This window comes from Phalangium opilio, unplaced genomic scaffold, assembly GCF_054372755.1.
Source record: "Phalangium opilio isolate 3A_F unplaced genomic scaffold, DU_Popi_V2 ptg000329l_1, whole genome shotgun sequence".
Lineage (NCBI taxonomy): Eukaryota > Metazoa > Arthropoda > Arachnida > Opiliones > Phalangiidae > Phalangium > Phalangium opilio.
Genome location: NW_028324226.1, coordinates 11,608,369 through 11,628,193, shown reverse-complemented (window position 1 = coordinate 11,628,193; position 19,825 = coordinate 11,608,369). Strand labels below are relative to the sequence as shown.

Sequence of the window (19,825 nt, the reverse complement as noted above, 5' to 3'; positions counted from 1 at the left end):
CGTTACATTTGCTTGAATTAAAGCAAAAAGTATAAAAATAATGGTTTCAGTGAACATATTTGAAAATAGTGAAGAAATACTCAAAGTATGCTTCTTTGGCCGTGAAACGTCGATTTTGAAATTGTTTGAGATCCCACATCACCGCTCCCGGGTGGGCTCAAACCACCAACCTATTGGTTAACAGCCGAACGCGCTAACCATTGCGCCACGGAAGTCCAAAAATTAAATGCTCGTCAGGTATTGTGTAAAAGCCTTGACTTTTTACGTCACATCTGAGACCTCACAACACCGCTCCCGGATGGGCTCGAACCACCAACCTATTGGTTAACAGCCGAACGCGCTAACCATTGAGCCACGGAAGCTCAGAAATTAAATGTTTGTCAGGTATTGTGGATAAGTTATGACTAATTAAAGCAAAAAGTATAAAAATAATAGTTTCAGTGAACATATTTGAAAATAGTGAAGAATTACTCAAAGTATGCTTCTTTGGCCGTGAAACGTCGATTTTGCAAATGTTATTAAAAATCGAGGTAAATTTTTAATTATTGTTCAATCGAGATGAAATCGCTTTCAATGAGTGTTTTATAGGGAATTAAGCTGAATTCGGTCAAACATTTCTCCAGAATAAAATGCATTTAAAAGTGTACCGAAAAAATCGCATGTTTTTTTTCTTCAAGATACAAAATCCGTGACAACGATTTCTTGTTTAAAATTGAATTTTAACAGTTTGTTGAATGAATATCGTTACATTTGCTTGAATTAACGCAAAAATTACAAAAATAATGGTTTCAGTGGTTATATTTGAAAATAGTGAACAAATACTCAAAATGTTTTTCTTAGGCAGAGTTACGTCGATTTTGAAAATGTTATTAAAAATCGAGGTACATTTTTATTTATTGTTCAATCGAGATGAAATCACTTTTAATGAGTGTTTTATAGGGAATTAAGCTGAATTCGGTCAAAAATTTCTCCAGAAAAAAATGCATTCAAAAAAGTACCGAAAAAATCGCAGGTTTTTCTTCTTCAAGACACAAAATCCGTGAATACGATTTCTTATTGAAAATTGAATTTTAACAGTTTTTTGAATGAATATCGTTACATTGCTTGAATTAAAGCAAAAAGTATAAAAATAATGGTTTCAATGAATATGTTTGAAAATAGTGAAGAAATACTCAAAGTATGCTTCTTTGGCCGTGAAACGTCGATTTTGAAAATGTTGTTAAAAATCGAGGTAAATTTTTAATTATTGTTCAATCGAGATGAAATCACTTTCAATGAGTGTTTTATAGGGAATTAAGCTGAATTCGGTCAAACATTTCTCCAGAAAAAAATGCATTCAAAAGTGTACCGAAAAAATCGCATGTTTTTCTTCTTCAAGATACAAAATCCGTGACAACGATTTCTTATTGAAAAATTGAATTTTAACAGTTTTTTGATTGAATATCGTTACATTTGCTTGAATTAAAGCAAAAAGTATAAAAATAATGGTTTCAGTGAACATATTTGAAAATAGTGAAGAAATACTCAAAGTATGCTTCTTTGGCCGTGAAACGTCGATTTTGAAATTGTTTGAGATCCCACATCACCGCTCCCGGGTGGGCTCAAACCACCAACCTATTGGTTAACAGCCGAACGCGCTAACCATTGCGCCACGGAAGTCCAAAAATTAAATGCTCGTCAGGTATTGTGTAAAAGCCTTGACTTTTTACGTCACATCTGAGACCTCACAACACCGCTCCCGGATGAGCTCGAGCCACCAACCTATTGCTTAACAGCCGAACGCGCTAACCATTGAGCCACGGAAGCTCAGAAATTAAATGGTTGTCACGTATTGTGGAAAAGTTTTGACTTTTTACGCTACATCTGAGACCCTACAACACCTCTCCCGGTTGGGCTCGAACCACCAACCTTTCGGTTAACAGCCGAACGCGCTAACCATTGCGCCAAGGAAGCCCAAAAAATAAATGGTAGTCAGGTATTGTGGAAAAACCTTGACTTTTTACGTCACATCTGTGACCTCACAACACCGCTCCCGGATGAGCTCGAGCCACCAACCTATTGCTTAACAGCCGAACGCGCTAACCATTGAGCCACGGAAGCTCAGAAATTAAATGGTTGTCACGTATTGTGGAAAAGTTTTGACTTTTTACGCTACATCTGAGACCCCACAACACCTCTCCCGGGTGGGCTCGAACCTTCAACCTTTCGATTAACAGCTGAACGCGCTAATCATTGCGCCACGGAAGCTCAAAAATTAAATGTTCTTCAGGTATTGTGGAAATCTCTGACATTTTACGTTACATCTGAGACCTCACAACACCGCTCCCGGATGGGCTCGAACCACCAACCTATTGGTTAACAGCCGAAAGCGCTAACCATTGCGCCACGGAAGCCCAAAAATTAAATGGTCGTCAGGTGTTGTGGAAAAAACCTTGACTTTTTACGTCACATCTGAGACGTCACAACACCGCTCCCGGATGGGCTCGAACCACCAACCTATTGGTTAACAGCCGAACGCGCTAACCATTGAGCCACGGAAGCCCAAAAGTTAAATGCTCGTCAGGTATTGTGTAAAAACCTTGACTTTTTACGTCACATCTGAGACCTCACAACACCGCTCCCGGATGGGCTCGAACCAACAACCTATTGGTTAACAGCCGAACGCGCTAACCATTGAGCCACGGAAGCTCAGAAATTAAATGGTTGTCACGTATTGTGGAAAAGTTTTGACTTTTTACGCTACATCTGAGACCCCACAACACCTCTCCCGGGTGGGCTCGAACCTTCACCCTTTCGAATAACAGCTGAACGCGCTAATCATTGCGCCACGGAAGCTCAAAAATTAAATGTTCGTCAGGTATTGTGGAAAAATTCTGACATTTTACGTTACATCTGAGACCTCACAACACCGCTCCCGGATGGGCTCGAACCACCAACCTATTGGTTAACAGCCGAACGCGCTAACCATTGCGCCACGGAAGCCCAAAAATTAAATGGTCGTCAGGTGTTGTGACTTAGCCCCGTAGCAAACTGTATATGTAATGAAAAGTAAAAAATAAACATTTTGAATTTGAATTTGAATTTGAAGTTTTGACTTTTTACGCTACATCTGAGACCCCACAACACCTCTCGATGGTGGGCTCGAACCACCAACCTTTTGAATAACAGCTGAACGCGCTAACCATTGCGCCACGGAAGCCCAAAAATTCAATGTTCGTCAGGTATTGTGGAAAAACTCTGACATTTTATGTTACATCTGAGACGTCACAACACCGCTCCCGGGAGGGCTCAAACCACCAGTCTTTTTACCTCTCCGAGTGACGTATGTCACGGAGAGGTTCTAATTTCGACGTGTCTGTCTGTCTGTCTGTGTGTGTGTCAGTCTGTTGTTATTGACTTACACCCCAGGGGACCGCGTTCGCAGTTTTCAAATCGGAGCAAACGTTTTCCCAAATTCCGGACCGCATTTACAGTTCCCGGAAATTTGGAAAATTGAATTCCACTTACAATGGCTATTATCCATTGCCTATCTAACACCACTATCCTCAGGCCATTTGTCCATCTTACTGACTTCTATAATCCACCTCCATCTGCTGTTTGTCCATCCCACATGGACACCAGTCTGCACACACTGGCTTCTAATCCCCACCCTCTTGTGGTCTTTGTCCATCCCACATGGACACCAGTCTGTACACACTGGCTTCTAATCACCACCGTCATCTGCTCTTTGTCCATCCCACATGGACACCAGTCTGTACACCTGGCTTCTAACACCACCATCTTCTGGTCTTTGTTTTTGTCCATCCCACATAGACACCAGTTTGTACACCTGGCTTCTAACACCACCATCTTCTGGTCTTTGTTTTTGTCCATCCCACATGGACACCAGTCTGTACACCTGGCTTCTACTCCATCATCATCGTTAAGGTTAAGACATACGCGGCGATCGGCCAGGGTTACGAGAAACGTCTGGCCTTCCAATGGCGGGGCTTCCACCAAAGGTTCACGCAATTGCGCTGTTCTTATCAAAGCTGCGATTCGACACCCTTATATACTACCTATGTGAGTAAGGCGACGCAACCGGCGTATGCTTCATTTCAAACTCCAATATTAGTCAAGTCTCTCAAGAATGTTTAATTATTCTTTTTCAAAACGATGTAACGCTCAATAAGGCGAACAACTATCGAAGAAAATATTTAATATTAATTATATTTATTTTAATATTTAAGATAATCATGTCTCTAAACTCAAAATTAATACGGAAAGGGTAAAACAGCAGTCTATGTGTTTGTCTATGTGTCCGTCCGTTGTTTCACTAGTGCGCTGCGTTAGAAGTTCGTTTTTGTTTTGATGTGTAAAGAAATCCTTCAGAACCTTAATATTCCCGTTTTCCATAATATAAAATGAATATGTGGAAATATTTTTCGTAATTATGATGCATTTAGTACTTTTGTATATTTAAACTCCATTTCATTTTGATATTCCAAAGATTTTTTTTAATATTATTATTTAAAATGGATGTTTATATATTACTTAAGCTATACTACATCTGTTTATAGCATAATCCTTCCTAAAGTGAATACAAGCGCAACGCTACAATGGTGGTCAAATGAACTGTTATTTGTCAATAGGTCTAGTGAACCAAAAAGTAAACGCTTGGGTTTGGTTTTCGTTTCTGTAATGCAGAGACATTAACGGTTCAGAGTGAGCCGAAAGTTAAATACACTATTAAATTATTAGGCTTAGATTTTATAATCATGGTGGAAATCTGGGCCGCGCTCAGCAGAGCCCAGCGCTGTTAGCAGTGTCCTACATAACGGGATTTTGTTTTTGAATTTTGACGTCACGGTGCTTAGCGCTGAGCTAGCGCGGTCTTCAAAGAAAACAGTCGGCTTTTTGGATAACGTGACGTAAAACGTGTAGTTCTAAGCTTGGAGAAAAAACCATGGATGAATTAATACAAATAGCTGTATGGGACTATAGCTATTTAATTGGCGTGAAACCAGTTGATCACGCGAGAATTTTAAGAGATATGTTAGTTTCTAATTTTAATTATAAAAGTTGTTATCTATCTCTATAAATATGTTATCATACAATTTTTGTTAAGCCTTGGTACCTTGCACGCTTTATTGCGCTAGCGTCATTTATAAAACGCCGATGACCGGAGAAAAGCTATGACGACAGAGCTCACCGGTAAACATTTCCAAAATCCGCTGTCTTTTTTGGTGAGCTCTGGTGAACGCAGCCCAGACCAGTGAAAGGTCTGATCGTAATCGGATAATAGCTTCGTGTTTTCATGCTTTTTATGGTACGCATTTACTTTCAGTGTGTGAAGCCACAAATAAGCTTTGGTGTTAACAGTCATGTTGACAAAACTAAGAAAATCGTTGAGGTGAAACAAGAGGATAGTGTTTACATGGCAACCCTGTTGTGAATATGGCTTTGAACATAGAGGGCATACAGTTGAGGAGTAGAAAATTGGGCCTTTACAAACACGTAAAGGTAATATCCCTCCAAAGTTTTATCTCTTCATTTCCCGTTTTTCCCACATCGGATGATTTTAATGTGTACAAGTATATCATTATTGGATGTAAAATGTCGTCTGATTTACAGTATATTTGCTATGCTTTGTATACTGCTTTAATATTTCATAGATTTTAACTTAAGAAACATTTCCATATCTGGGTAAATAAGTTTGTAAGTAGTCGTCTTGACTCGGAGAGTTAATATTTTGGTTTTCCCAACTTGTTAATAGTAGCTGAACGCGCTAACCATTGCGCCACGGAAGCCCAAAAATTAAATGGTCGTCAGGTATTGTGGAAAAACTCTGACATTTTACGTTACATCTGAGACCTTACAACACCGCTCCCGGATGGACTCGAACCACCAACCTATTGGTTAACAGCCGAACGCGCTAACCATTGAGCCACGGAAGCTCGGAAGTTAAATGGTTGTCAGGTATTGTGGATAAGTAATGACTTATTACGTTACATCTGAGACCCTACAACACCTCTCCCGGTTTGGCTCGAACCACCAGCCTTTCGATTAACAGCTGAACGCGCTAACCATTGCGCCACGGAAGCCCAAAAATTAAATGGTCGTCAGGTATTGTGGAAAAACCTTGACTTTTTACGTCACATCTGAGACGTCACAACACCGCTCCCGGATGGGCTCGAACCACCAACCTATTGGTTAACAGCCGAACGCGCTAACCATTGAGCCACGTAAGCTCAGAAATTAAATGGTTGTCACGTATTGTGGAAAAGTTTTGACTTTTTACGCTACATCTGAGACCCCACAATACCTCTCCCGGGTGGGCTCGAACCTTCAACCTTTCGATTAACAGCTGAACGCGCTAATCATTGAGCCACGGAAGCCCAAAAATTAAATGTTCGTCAGGTATTGTGGAAAAACTCTGACATTTTACGTTACATCTGAGACGTCACAACACCGCTCCCGGATGGGCTCGAACCACCAACCTATTGGTTAAAAGCCGAACGCGCTAACCATTGAGCCACGGAAGCTCAGAAATTAAATGGTTGTCACGTATTGTGGAAAAGTTTTGACTTTTTACGCTACATCTGAGACCCCACAACAACTCTCCCGGGTGGGCTCGAACCTTCAACCTTTCGATTAACAGCTGAACGCGCTAATCATTCCGCCACGGAAGCCCAAAAATTAAATGTTCGTCAGGTATTGTGGAAAAACTCTGACATTTTACGTTACATCTGAGACGTCACAAAACCGCTCCCGGATGGGCTCGAACCACCAACCTTTCGGTTAACAGCTGAACGCGCTGACCATTGCGCCACGGAAGCCCAAAAATTAAATGGTCGTCAGGTATTGTGGAAACATTTTGGCTTTCAACGTTACATTTGAGATCCCAAAACACCGCTCCCGGGTGGGCTGGAACCACCAACATATTGGTTAACAGCCGAATTCGCTAACCATTGCGCCACGGAAGCCCAAAAATTAAATGGTCGTCAGGTATTGTGGAAAAACTCTGACATTTTACGTTACATCTGAGACCTTACAACACCGCTCCCGGATGGACTCGAACCACCAACCTATTGGTTAACAGCCGAACGCGCTAACCATTGAGCCACGGAAGCTCGGAAGTTAAATGGTTGTCAGGTATTGTAGATAAGTAATGACTTATTACGTTACATCTGAGACCCTACAACACCTCTCCCGGTTTGGCTCGAACCACCAGCCTTTCGATTAACAGCTGAACGCGCTAACCATTGCGCCACGGAAGCCCAAAAATTAAATGGTCGTCAGGTATTGTGGAAAAACCTTGACTTTTTACGTCACATCTGAGACGTCACAACACCGCTCCCGGATGGGCTCGAACCACCAACCTATTGGTTAACAGCCGAACGCGCTAACCATTGAGCCACGTAAGCTCAGAAATTAAATGGTTGTCACGTATTGTGGAACAGTTTTGACTTTTTACGCTACATCTGAGACCCCACAATACCTCTCCCGGGTGGGCTCGAACCTTCAACCTTTCGATTAACAGCTGAACGCGCTAATCATTGAGCCACGGAAGCCCAAAAATTAAATGTTCGTCAGGTATTGTGGAAAAACTCTGACATTTTACGTTACATCTGAGACGTCACAACACCGCTCCCGGATGGGCTCGAACCACCAACCTATTGGTTAAAAGCCGAACGCGCTAACCATTGAGCCACGGAAGCTCAGAAATTAAATGGTTGTCACGTATTGTGGAAAAGTTTTGACTTTTTACGCTACATCTGAGACCCCACAACAACTCTCCCGGGTGGGCTCGAACCTTCAACCTTTCGATTAACAGCTGAACGCGCTAATCATTCCGCCACGGAAGCCCAAAAATTAAATGTTCGTCAGGTATTGTGGAAAAACTCTGACATTTTACGTTACATATGAGACCTCACAACACCGCTCCCGGATGGACTCGAACCACCAACCTATTGGTTAACAGCCGAACGCGCTAACCATTGAGCCACGGAAGCTCAGAAATTAAATGGTTGTCAGGTATTGTGGATAAGTAATGACTTATTACGTTACATCTGAGACCCTACAACACCTCTCCCGGTTTGGCTCGAACCACCAACCTTTCGATTAACAGCTGAACGCGCTAACCATTGCGCCACGGAAGCCCAAAAATTAAATGGTCGTCAGGTATTGTGGAAAAACCTTGACTTTTTACGTCACATCTGAGACGTCACAACACCGCTCCCGGATGGGCTCGAACCACCAACCTATTGGTAAACAGCCGAACGCGCTCACCATTGAGCCACGGAAGCTCAGAAATTGAATGGTTGTCACGTATTGTGGAAAAGTTTTGACTTTTTACGCTACATGTGAGACCCCACAACAACTCTCCCGGGTGGGCTCGAACCTTCAACCTTTCGATTAACAGCTGAACGCGCTAATCATTGCGCCACGGAAGCCCAAAAATTAAATGTTCGTCAGGTATTGTGGAAAAACTCTGACATTTTACGTTACATCTGAGACCTCACAACACCGCTCCCGGATGGGCTCGAACCACCAACCTATTGGTTAACAGCCGAACGCGCTAACCATTGCGCCACGGAAGCCCAAAAATTAAATGGTCGTCAGGTGTTGTGGAAAAAACCTTGACTTTTTACGTCACATCTGAGACGTCACAACACCGCTCCCGGATGGGCTCGAACCACCAACCTATTGGTTAACAGCCGAACGCAATAACCATTGAGCCACGGAAGCCCAAAAGTTAAATGCTCGTCAGGTATTGTATAAAAACCTTGACTTTTTACGTCACATCTGAGACCTCACAACACCGCTCCCGGATGGGCTCGAACCACCAACCTATTGGTTAACAGCCGAACGCGCTAACCATTGAGCTACGGAAGCTCAGAAATGATATGGTTGTCACGTATTGTGGAAAAGTTTTGACTTTTTACGCTACATCTGAGACCCCACAACAACTCTCCCGGGAGGGCTCGAACCTTCAACCTTACGATTAACAGCTGAACGCGCTAATCATTGCGCCACGGAAGCCCAAAAATTAAATGTTCGTCAGGTACTGTGGAAAAACCTTGACTTTTTACGTCACATCTGAGACCTCACAACACCGCTCCCGGATGAGCTCGAGCCACCAACCTATTGGTTAACAGCCGAACGCGCTAACCATTGAGCCACGGAAGCTCAGAAATTAAATGGTTGTCACGTATTGTGGAAAAGTTTTGACTTTTTACGCTACATCTGAGACCCCACAATACCTCTCCCGGGTGGTTTCGAACCTTCAACCTTTCGATTAACAGCTGAACGCGCTAATCATTGCGCCACGGAAGCCCAAAAATTAAATGTTCGTCAGGTATTGTGGAAAAACTCTGACATTTTTCGTTACATCTGAGACGTCACAACACCGCTCCCGGATGGGCTCGAACCACCAACCTATTGGTTAACAGCCGAACGCGCTAACCATTGAGCCACGGAAGCTCAGAAATTAAATGGTTGTCACGTATTGTGGAAAAGTTTTGACTTTTTACGCTACATGTGAGACCCCACAACAACTCTCCCGGGTGGGCTCGAACCTTCAACCTTTCGATTAACAGCTGAACGCGCTAATCATTGCGCCACGGAAGCCCAAAAATTAAATGTTCGTCAGGTATTGTGGAAAAACTCTGACATTTTACGTTACATCTGAGACCTCACAACACCGCTCCCGGATGGGTTCGAACCACCAACCTATTGGTTAACAGCCGAACGCGCTAACCATTGCGCCACGGAAGCCCAAAAATTAAATGGTCGTCAGGTGTTGTGGAAAAAACCTTGACTTTTTACGTAACATCTGAGACGTCACAACACCGCTCCCGGATGGGCTCGAACCACCAACCTATTGGTTAACAGCCGAACGCAATAACCATTGAGCCACGGAAGCCCAAAAGTTAAATGCTAGTCAGGTATTGTGTAAAAACCTTGACTTTTTACGTCACATCTGAGACCTCACAACACCGCTCCCGGATGGGCTCGAACCACCAACCTATTGGTTAACAGCCGAACGCGCTAACCATTGAGCTACGGAAGCTCAGAAATTATATGGTTGTCACGTATTGTGGAAAAGTTTTGACTTTTTACGCTACATCTGAGACCCCACAACAACTCTCCCGGGAGGGCTCGAACCTTCAACCTTTCGATTAACAGCTGAACGCGCTAATCATTGCGCCACGGAAGCCCAAAAATTAAATGTTCGTCAGGTACTGTGGAAAAACCTTGACTTTTTACGTCACATCTGAGACCTCACAACACCGCTCCCGGATGAGCTCGAGCCACCAACCTATTGGTTAACAGCCGAACGCGCTAACCATTGAGCCACGGAAGCTCAGAAATTAAATGGTTGTCACGTATTGTGGAAAAGTTTTGACTTTTTACGCTACATCTGAGACCCCACAATACCTCTCCCGGGTGGGCTCGAACCTTCAACCTTTCGATTAACAGCTGAACGCGCTAATCATTGCGCCACGGAAGCCCAAAAATTAAATGTTCGTCAGGTATTGTGGAAAAACTCTGACATTTTTCGTTACATCTGAGACGTCACAACACCGCTCCCGGATGGGCTCGAACCACCAACCTATTGGTTAACAGCCGAACGCGCTAACCATTGAGCCACGGAAGCTCAGAAATTAAATGGTTGTCACGTATTGTGGAAAAGTTTTGACTTTTTACGCTACATGTGAGACCCCACAACAACTCTCCCGGGTGGGCTCGAACCTTCAACCTTTCGATTAACAGCTGAACGCGCTAATCATTGCGCCACGGAAGCCCAAAAATTAAATGTTCGTCAGGTATTGTGGAAAAACTCTGACATTTTACGTTACATCTGAGACCTCACAACACCGCTCCCGGATGGGTTCGAACCACCAACCTATTGGTTAACAGCCGAACGCGCTAACCATTGCGCCACGGAAGCCCAAAAATTAAATGGTCGTCAGGTGTTGTGGAAAAAACCTTGACTTTTTACGTAACATCTGAGACGTCACAACACCGCTCCCGGATGGGCTCGAACCACCAACCTATTGGTTAACAGCCGAACGCAATAACCATTGAGCCACGGAAGCCCAAAAGTTAAATGCTAGTCAGGTATTGTGTAAAAACCTTGACTTTTTACGTCACATCTGAGACCTCACAACACCGCTCCCGGATGGGCTCGAACCACCAACCTATTGGTTAACAGCCGAACGCGCTAACCATTGAGCTACGGAAGCTCAGAAATTATATGGTTGTCACGTATTGTGGAAAAGTTTTGACTTTTTACGCTACATCTGAGACCCCACAACAACTCTCCCGGGAGGGCTCGAACCTTCAACCTTTCGATTAACAGCTGAACGCGCTAATCATTGCGCCACGGAAGCCCAAAAATTAAATGTTCGTCAGGTACTGTGGAAAAACCTTGACTTTTTACGTCACATCTGAGACCTCACAACACCGCTCCCGGATGAGCTCGAGCCACCAACCTATTGGTTAACAGCCGAACGCGCTAACCATTGAGCCACGGAAGCTCAGAAATTAAATGGTTGTCACGTATTGTGGAAAAGTTTTGATTTTTTACGCTACATCTGAGACCCCACAATACCTCTCCCGGGTGGGCTCGAACCTTCAACCTTTCGATTAACAGCTGAACGCGCTAATCATTGCGCCACGGAAGCCCAAAAATTAAATGTTCGTCAGGTATTGTGGAAAAACTCTGACATTTTTCGTTACATCTGAGACGTCACAACACCGCTCCCGGATGGGCTCGAACCACCAACCTATTGGTTAACAGCCGAACGCGCTAACCATTGAGCCACGGAAGCTCAGAAATTAAATGGTTGTCACGTATTGTGGAAAAGTTTTGACTTTTTACGCTACATGTGAGACCCCACAACAACTCTCCCGGGTGGGCTCGAACCTTCAACCTTTCGATTAACAGCTGAACGCGCTAATCATTGCGCCACGGAAGCCCAAAAATTAAATGTTCGTCAGGTATTGTGGAAAAACTCTGACATTTTACGTTACATCTGAGACCTCACAACACCGCTCCCGGATGGGTTCGAACCACCAACCTATTGGTTAACAGCCGAACGCGCTAACCATTGCGCCACGGAAGCCCAAAAATTAAATGGTCGTCAGGTGTTGTGGAAAAAACCTTGACTTTTTACGTAACATCTGAGACGTCACAACACCGCTCCCGGATGGGCTCGAACCACCAACCTATTGGTTAACAGCCGAACGCAATAACCATTGAGCCACGGAAGCCCAAAAGTTAAATGCTAGTCAGGTATTGTGTAAAAACCTTGACTTTTTACGTCACATCTGAGACCTCACAACACCGCTCCCGGATGGGCTCGAACCACCAACCTATTGGTTAACAGCCGAACGCGCTAACCATTGAGCTACGGAAGCTCAGAAATTATATGGTTGTCACGTATTGTGGAAAAGTTTTGACTTTTTACGCTACATCTGAGACCCCACAACAACTCTCCCGGGAGGGCTCGAACCTTCAACCTTTCGATTAACAGCTGAACGCGCTAATCATTGCGCCACGGAAGCCCAAAAATTAAATGTTCGTCAGGTATTGTGGAAAAACCTTGACTTTTTACGTCACATCTGAGACCTCACAACACCGCTCCCGGATGGGCTCGAACCACCAACCTATTGGTTAACAACCGAACGCGCTAACCATTGACCCACGGAAGCTCAGAAATTAAATGGTTGTCACGTATTGTGGAAAAGTTTTGACTTTTTACGCTACATCTGAGACCCCACAACACCTCTCCCGGGTGGGCTCGAACCTTCAACCTTTCGATTAACAGCTGAACGCGCTAATCATTGCGCCACGGAAGCTCAAAAATTAAATGTTCGTCAGGTATTGTGGAAAAACTCTGACATTTTACGTTACATCTGAGACCTCACAACACCGCTCCCGGATGGACTCGAACCACCAACCTATTGGTTAACAGCCTAACGCGCTAACCATTGCGCCACGGAAGCCCAAAAATTAAATGGTCGTCAGGTGTTGTGGAAAAAACCTTGACTTTTTACGTCACATCTGAGACGTCACAACACCGCTCCCGGATGGGCTCGAACCACCAACCTATTGGTTAACAGCCGAACGCGCTAACCATTGAGCCACGGAAGCCCAAAAGTTAAATGCTCGTCAGGTATTGTGTAAAAACCTTGACTTTTTACGTCACATCTGAGACCTCACAACACCGCTCCCGGATGGGCTCGAACCACCAACCTATTGGTTAACAGCCGAACGCGCTAACCATTGAGCCACGGAAGCTCAGAAATTAAATGGTTGTCACGTATTGTGGAAAAGTTTTGACTTTTTACGCTACATCTGAGACCCCACAACACCTCTCGATGGTGGGCTTGAACCACCAACCTTTCGATTAACAGCTGAACGCGCTAACCATTGCGCCACGGAAGCCCAAAAATTCAATGTTCGTCAGGTATTGTGGAAAAACTCTGACATTTTATGTTACATCTGAGACGTCACAACACCGCTCCCGGGAGGGCTCAAACCACCAGTCTTTTGAATAGCAGCCGAACGCGCTAACCATTGAGCCACGGAAGCCCAAAAGTTAAATGCTCGTCAGGTATTGTGGAAAAACCTTGACTTTTTACGTCACATCTGAGACGTCACAACACCGCTCCCGGATGGGCTCGAACCACCAACCTATTGGTTAACAGCCGAACGCGCTAACCATTGAGCCACTGAAGCTCAGAAATTAAATGGTTGTCACGTATTGTGGAAAAGTTTTGACTTTTTACGCTACATCTGAGACCCCACAATACCTCTCCCGGGTGGGCTCGAACCTTCAACCTTTCGATTAACAGCTGAACGCGCTAATCATTGCGCCACGGAAGCCCAAAAATTAAATGGTCGTCAGGTGTTGTGGCAAAACTTTTGCTTTCTACGTTACATTTGAGATCCCACACCACCGCTTCCGGGTGGGCTCGAACCACCAACCTATTGGTTAACAGCCGAACGCGCTAACCAATGAGCCACGGAAGCTCAGAAATTAATTGGTTGTCACGTATTGTGGATAAGTTTTGACTTTTTACACTACATCTGAGACCCCACAACACCTCTTCCGGGTGGGCTCGAACCACCAGCCTTTCGATTAACAGTTGAACGCGCTAATAATTGCGCCACGGAAGCCCGAAAATTAAATGTTCGTCAGGTATTGTGGAAAAACTCTGACATTTTACGTTACATCTGAGACGTCACAACACCGCTCCCGGATGGGCTCGAACCACCAACCTTTCGGTTAACAGCTGAACGCGCTGACCATTGCGCCACGGAAGCCCAAAAATTAAATGGTCGTCAGGTATTGTGTAAAAACCTTGACTTTTTACGTCACATCTGAGACCTCACAACACCGCTCCCGGATGGGCTCGAACCACCAACCTATTGGTTAACAGCCGAACGCGCTAACCATTGTGCCACGGAAGCTCAGAAATTAACTGGTTGTCAGGTATTGTGGATAAGTTATGACTTATTACGTTACATCTGAGACCCTACAACACCTCTCCCGGTTGGGCTCGAACCACCAACCTTTCGGTTAACAGCCGAACGCGCTAACCATTGCGCCACGGAAGCCCAAAAATTAAATGGTCGTCAGGTATTGTGGAAAAAACATGACTTTTTACGTCACATCTGAGACGTCACAACACCGCTCCGGATGGGCTCGAACCACCAACCTATTGGTTAACAGCCGAACGCGCTAACCATTGAGCCACGGAAGCTCAGAAATTAAATGGTTGTCACGTATTGTGGAAAAGTTTTGACTTTTTACGCTACATCTGAGACCCCACAACACCTCTCCCGGGTGGGCTCGAACCTTCAACCTTTCGATTAACAGCTGATCGCGCAAATCATTGCGCCACGAAACCCAAAAATTAAATGGTCGTCAGGTATTGTGGAAAAACCTTGACTTTTTACGTCACATCTGAGACCTCACAACACCGCTCCCGGATGGGCTTCAACCACCAACCTATTGGTTAACAGCCGAACGCGCTAACCATTGAGCCACGGAAGCTCAGAAATTAAATGGTTGTCAGGTATTGTGGATAAGTTATGACTTATTACGTTACATCTGAGACCCTACAACACCTCTCCCGGTTGGGCTCGAACCACCAACCTTTTGGTTAACAGCCGAACGCGCTAACCATTGCACCACGGAAGCCCAAAAATTAAATGGTCGTCAGGTATTGTGGAAAAAACTTGACTTTTAACGTCACATCTGAGACGTCACAACACCGCTCCCGGATGGGCTCGAACCACCAACCTATTGGTTAACAGCCGAACGCGCTAACCATTGAGCCACGGAAGCTCAGAAATTAAATGGTTGTCACGTAATGTGGAAAAGTTTTGACTTTTTACGCTACATCTGAGACCCCACAACACCTCTCCCGGGTGGGCTCGAACCTTCAACCTTTCGATTAACAGCTGATCGCGCTAATCACTGCGCCACGGAAGCCCAAAAATTAAATGGTCGTCAGGTATTATGGAAAAACTTTGGCTTTTTACGTTACGTTTGAGATCCCACAACGCCGCTCCCGGGTGGGCTCGAACCACTAACCTATTAGTTAACAGCTGAACGCGCTAACCATTGCGCCACGGAAGCCCAAAAATTAAATGCTCGTCAGGTATTGTGTAAAAACCTTGACTTTTTACGTCACATCTGAGACCTCACAACACCGCTCCCGGATGGGCTCGAACCACCAACCTATTGGTTAACAGCCGAACGCGCTAACCATTGAGCCACGGAAGCTCAGAAATTAAATGGTTGTCACGTATTGTGGAAAAGTTTTGACTTTTTACGCTACATCTGAGACCCCACAACACCTCTCCCGGGTGGGCTCCAACCTTCAACCTTTCGATTAACAGCTGAACGTGCTAATCATTACGCCACGGAAGCCCAAAAGTTAAATGCTCGTCAGGTATTGTGTAAAAACCTTGACTTTTTACGTCACATCTGAGACCTCACAACACCGCTCCCGGATTGGCTCGAACCACCAACCTATTGGTTAACAGCCGAACGCGCTAACCATAGAGCCACGGAAGCTCAGAAATTAAATGGTTGTCACGTATTGTGGATAAGTTATGACTTATTACTTTACATCTGAAACCCTACAACACCGCTCCCGGATGGGCTCGAACCACCAACCTATTGGTTAACAGCCGAACGCGCTAACCATTGAGCCACGGAAGCTCAGAAATTAAATGGTTGTCACGTATTGTGGATAAGTTATGACTTATTACGTTACATCTGAGACCCTACAACACCTCTCCCGGTTGGGCTCGAACCACCAACCTTTCGGTTAACAGCCGAACGCGCTAACCATTGCGCCACGGAAGCCCAAAAATTAAATGGTCGTCAGGTATTGTGGAAAAAACATGACTTTTTACGTCACATCTGAGACGTCACAACACCGCTCCCGGATGGGCTCGAACCACCAACCTATTGGTTAACAGCCGAACGCGCTAACCATTGAGCCACGGAAGCTCAGAAATTAAATGGTTGTCACGTATTGTGGAAAAGTTTTGACTTTTTACGCTACATCTGAGACCCCACAACACCTCTCCCGGGTGGGCTCGAACCTTCAACCTTTCGATTAACAGCTGATCGCGCAAATCATTGCGCCACGAAACCCAAAAATTAAATGGTCGTCAGGTATTGTGGAAAAACCTTGACTTTTTACGTCACATCTGAGACCTCACAACACCGCTCCCGGATGGGCTTGAACCACCAACCTATTGGTTAACAGCCGAACGCGCTAACCATTGAGCCACGGAAGCTCAGAAATTAAATGGTTGTCAGGTATTGTGGATAAGTTATGACTTATTACGTTACATCTGAGACCCTACAACACCTCTCCCGGTTGGGCTCGAACCACCAACCTTTTGGTTAACAGCCGAACGCGCTAACCATTGCACCACGGAAGCCCAAAAATTAAATGGTCGTCAGGTATTGTGGAAAAAACTTGACTTTTAACGTCACATCTGAGACGTCACAACACCGCTCCCGGATGGGCTCGAACCACCAACCTATTGGTTAACAGCCGAACGCGCTAACCATTGAGCCACGGAAGCTCAGAAATTAAATGGTTGTCACGTAATGTGGAAAAGTTTTGACTTTTTACGCTACATCTGAGACCCCACAACACCTCTCCCGGGTGGGCTCGAACCTTCAACCTTTCGATTAACAGCTGATCGCGCTAATCACTGCGCCACGGAAGCCCAAAAATTAAATGGTCGTCAGGTATTATGGAAAAACTTTGGCTTTTTACGTTACGTTTGAGATCCCACAACGCCGCTCCCGGGTGGGCTCGAACCACTAACCTATTAGTTAACAGCTGAACGCGCTAACCATTGCGCCACGGAAGCCCAAAAATTAAATGCTCGTCAGGTATTGTGTAAAAACCTTGACTTTTTACGTCACATCTGAGACCTCACAACACCGCTCCCGGATGGGCTCGAACCACCAACCTATTGGTTAACAGCCGAACGCGCTAACCATTGAGCCACGGAAGCTCAGAAGTTAAATGGTTGTCACGTATTGTGGAAAACTTTTGACTTTTTACGCTACATCTGAGACCCCACAACACCTCTCCCGGGTGGGCTCCAACCTTCAACCTTTCGATTAACAGCTGAACGCGCTAATCATTACGCCACGGAAGCCCAAAAGTTAAATGCTCGTCAGGTATTGTGTAAAAACCTTGACTTTTTACGTCACATCTGAGACCTCACAACACCGCTCCCGGATTGGCTCGAACCACCAACCTATTGGTTAACAGCCGAACGCGCTAACCATAGAGCCACGGAAGCTCAGAAATTAAATGGTTGTCACGTATTGTGGATAAGTTATGACTTATTACGTTACATCTGAAACCCTACAACACCGCTCCCGGATGGGCTCGAACCACCAACCTATTGGTTAACAGCCGAACGCGCTAACCATTGAGCCACGGAAGCTCAGAAATTAAATGGTTGTCACGTATTGTGGATAAGTTATGACTTATTACGTTACATCTGAAACCCTACAACACCTCTCCCGGTTGGGCTCGAACCACCAACCTTTCGGTTAACAGCCGAACGCGCTAACCATTGCGCCAAGGAAGCCCAAAAAATAAATGGTCGTCAGGTATTGTGGAAAAACTTTGGCTTTCTACGTTACATTTGAGCCCCACATCACCGCTCCCGGGTGGGCTCGAACCACCAACCTATTGGTTAACAGCCGAACGCGCTAACCATTGCGCCACGGAAGCCCAAAAACTAAATGGTCGTCAGGTATTGTGGAAAAACTTTGGTTTTCTACGTTACATTTGAGATCCCACAACACCGCTCCTGGGTGGGCTCGAACCACCAACCTATTGGTTAACAGCTGAACGCGCTAACCATTGCGAAACGGAAGCCCAAAAATTAAATGCTCGTCAGGTATTGTGTAAAAACCTTGACTTTTTACGTCACATCTGAGAACTCACATAACCGCTCCCGGATGGGCTCGAACCACCAACCTATTGGTTAACAGCCGAACGCGCTAACCATTGAGCCACGGAAGCTTAGAAATTAAATGGTTGTCACGTATTGTGGAAAAGTTTTGACTTTTTACGCTACATCTGAGACCCCACAACACCTCTCCCGGGTGGGCTCGAACCTTCAACCTTTCGATTAACAGATGAACGCGCTAATCATTGCGCCTCGGAAGCCCAAAAATTAAATGTTCGTCAGGTATTGTGGAAAAAATCTGACATTTTACGTTACATCTGAGACCTCACAACACCGCTCCCGGATGGGCTCGAACCACCAACCTATTGGTTAACAGCCGAACGCGCTAACCATTGAGCCATGGAAGTTCAGAAATTAAATGGTTGTCAGGTATTGTGGATAAGATATGACTTATTACGTTACATCTGAGACCCTACAACACCTCTCTTGGTTGGGCTCGAACCACCAACCTTTCGGTTAACAGCCGAACGCGCTAACCATTGCGCCAAGGAAGCCAGAAAAATAAATGGTCGTCAGGTATTGTGGAAAAACTTTGGCTTTCTACGTTACATTTGAAATCCCACATCACCGCTCCCGGGTGGGCTCGAACCACCAACCTATTGGTTTACAGCCGAACGCGCTATCCATTGCGCCACGGAAGCCCAAAAACTGAATGGTCGTCAGGTATTGTGGAAAAACTTTGGCTTTCTACGTTACATTTGAGATCCCACAACACCGCTCCCGGGTGGGATCGAACCACCAACCTATTGGTTAACAGCTGAACGCGCTAACCATTGCGCCACGGAAGCCCAAAAATTAAATGCTCGTCAGGTATTGTGTAAAAACCTTGACTTTTTACGTCACATCTGAGACCTCACAACACCGCTCCCGGATGGGCTCGAACCACCAACCTATTGGTTAACAGCCGAACGCGCTAACCATTGAGCCACGGAAGCTGAGAAATTAAATGGTTGTCAGGTATTGTGGATAAGTTATGACTTATTACGTTACATCTGAGACCCTACAACACCTCTCACGGTTGGGCTCGAACCACCAACCTTTCGATTAACAGCTGAACGCGCTAACCATTGCGCCACGGAAGCCCAAAAATTAAATGCTCGTCAAGTATTGTGGAAAAACTCTGACATTTTACGTTACATCTGAGACGTCACAACACCGCTCCCGGGAGGGCTCGAACCACCAACCTATTGGTTAACAGCCGAACGCTCTAACCATTGAGCCACGGAAGCCCAAAAATTAAATGTTCGTCAGGTATTGAGGTAAAACTTTGACTTTTTACTTCACATCTGAGACCTCACA

The 19,825-nt window shown here is 45.0% G+C and overlaps 1 non-coding gene across 1 annotated transcript; it reads right to left on the bottom strand.

Moving 5' to 3' along the window:
- Nucleotides 1-19,094: 19,094 nt before the first annotated feature.
- Nucleotides 19,095-19,167, bottom strand: TRNAY-GUA (transfer RNA tyrosine (anticodon GUA)). The gene has a single exon. It is a non-coding gene; the product is annotated as a tRNA-Tyr (tRNA).
- Between the last annotated feature and the right edge of the window lie 658 nt (nt 19,168-19,825).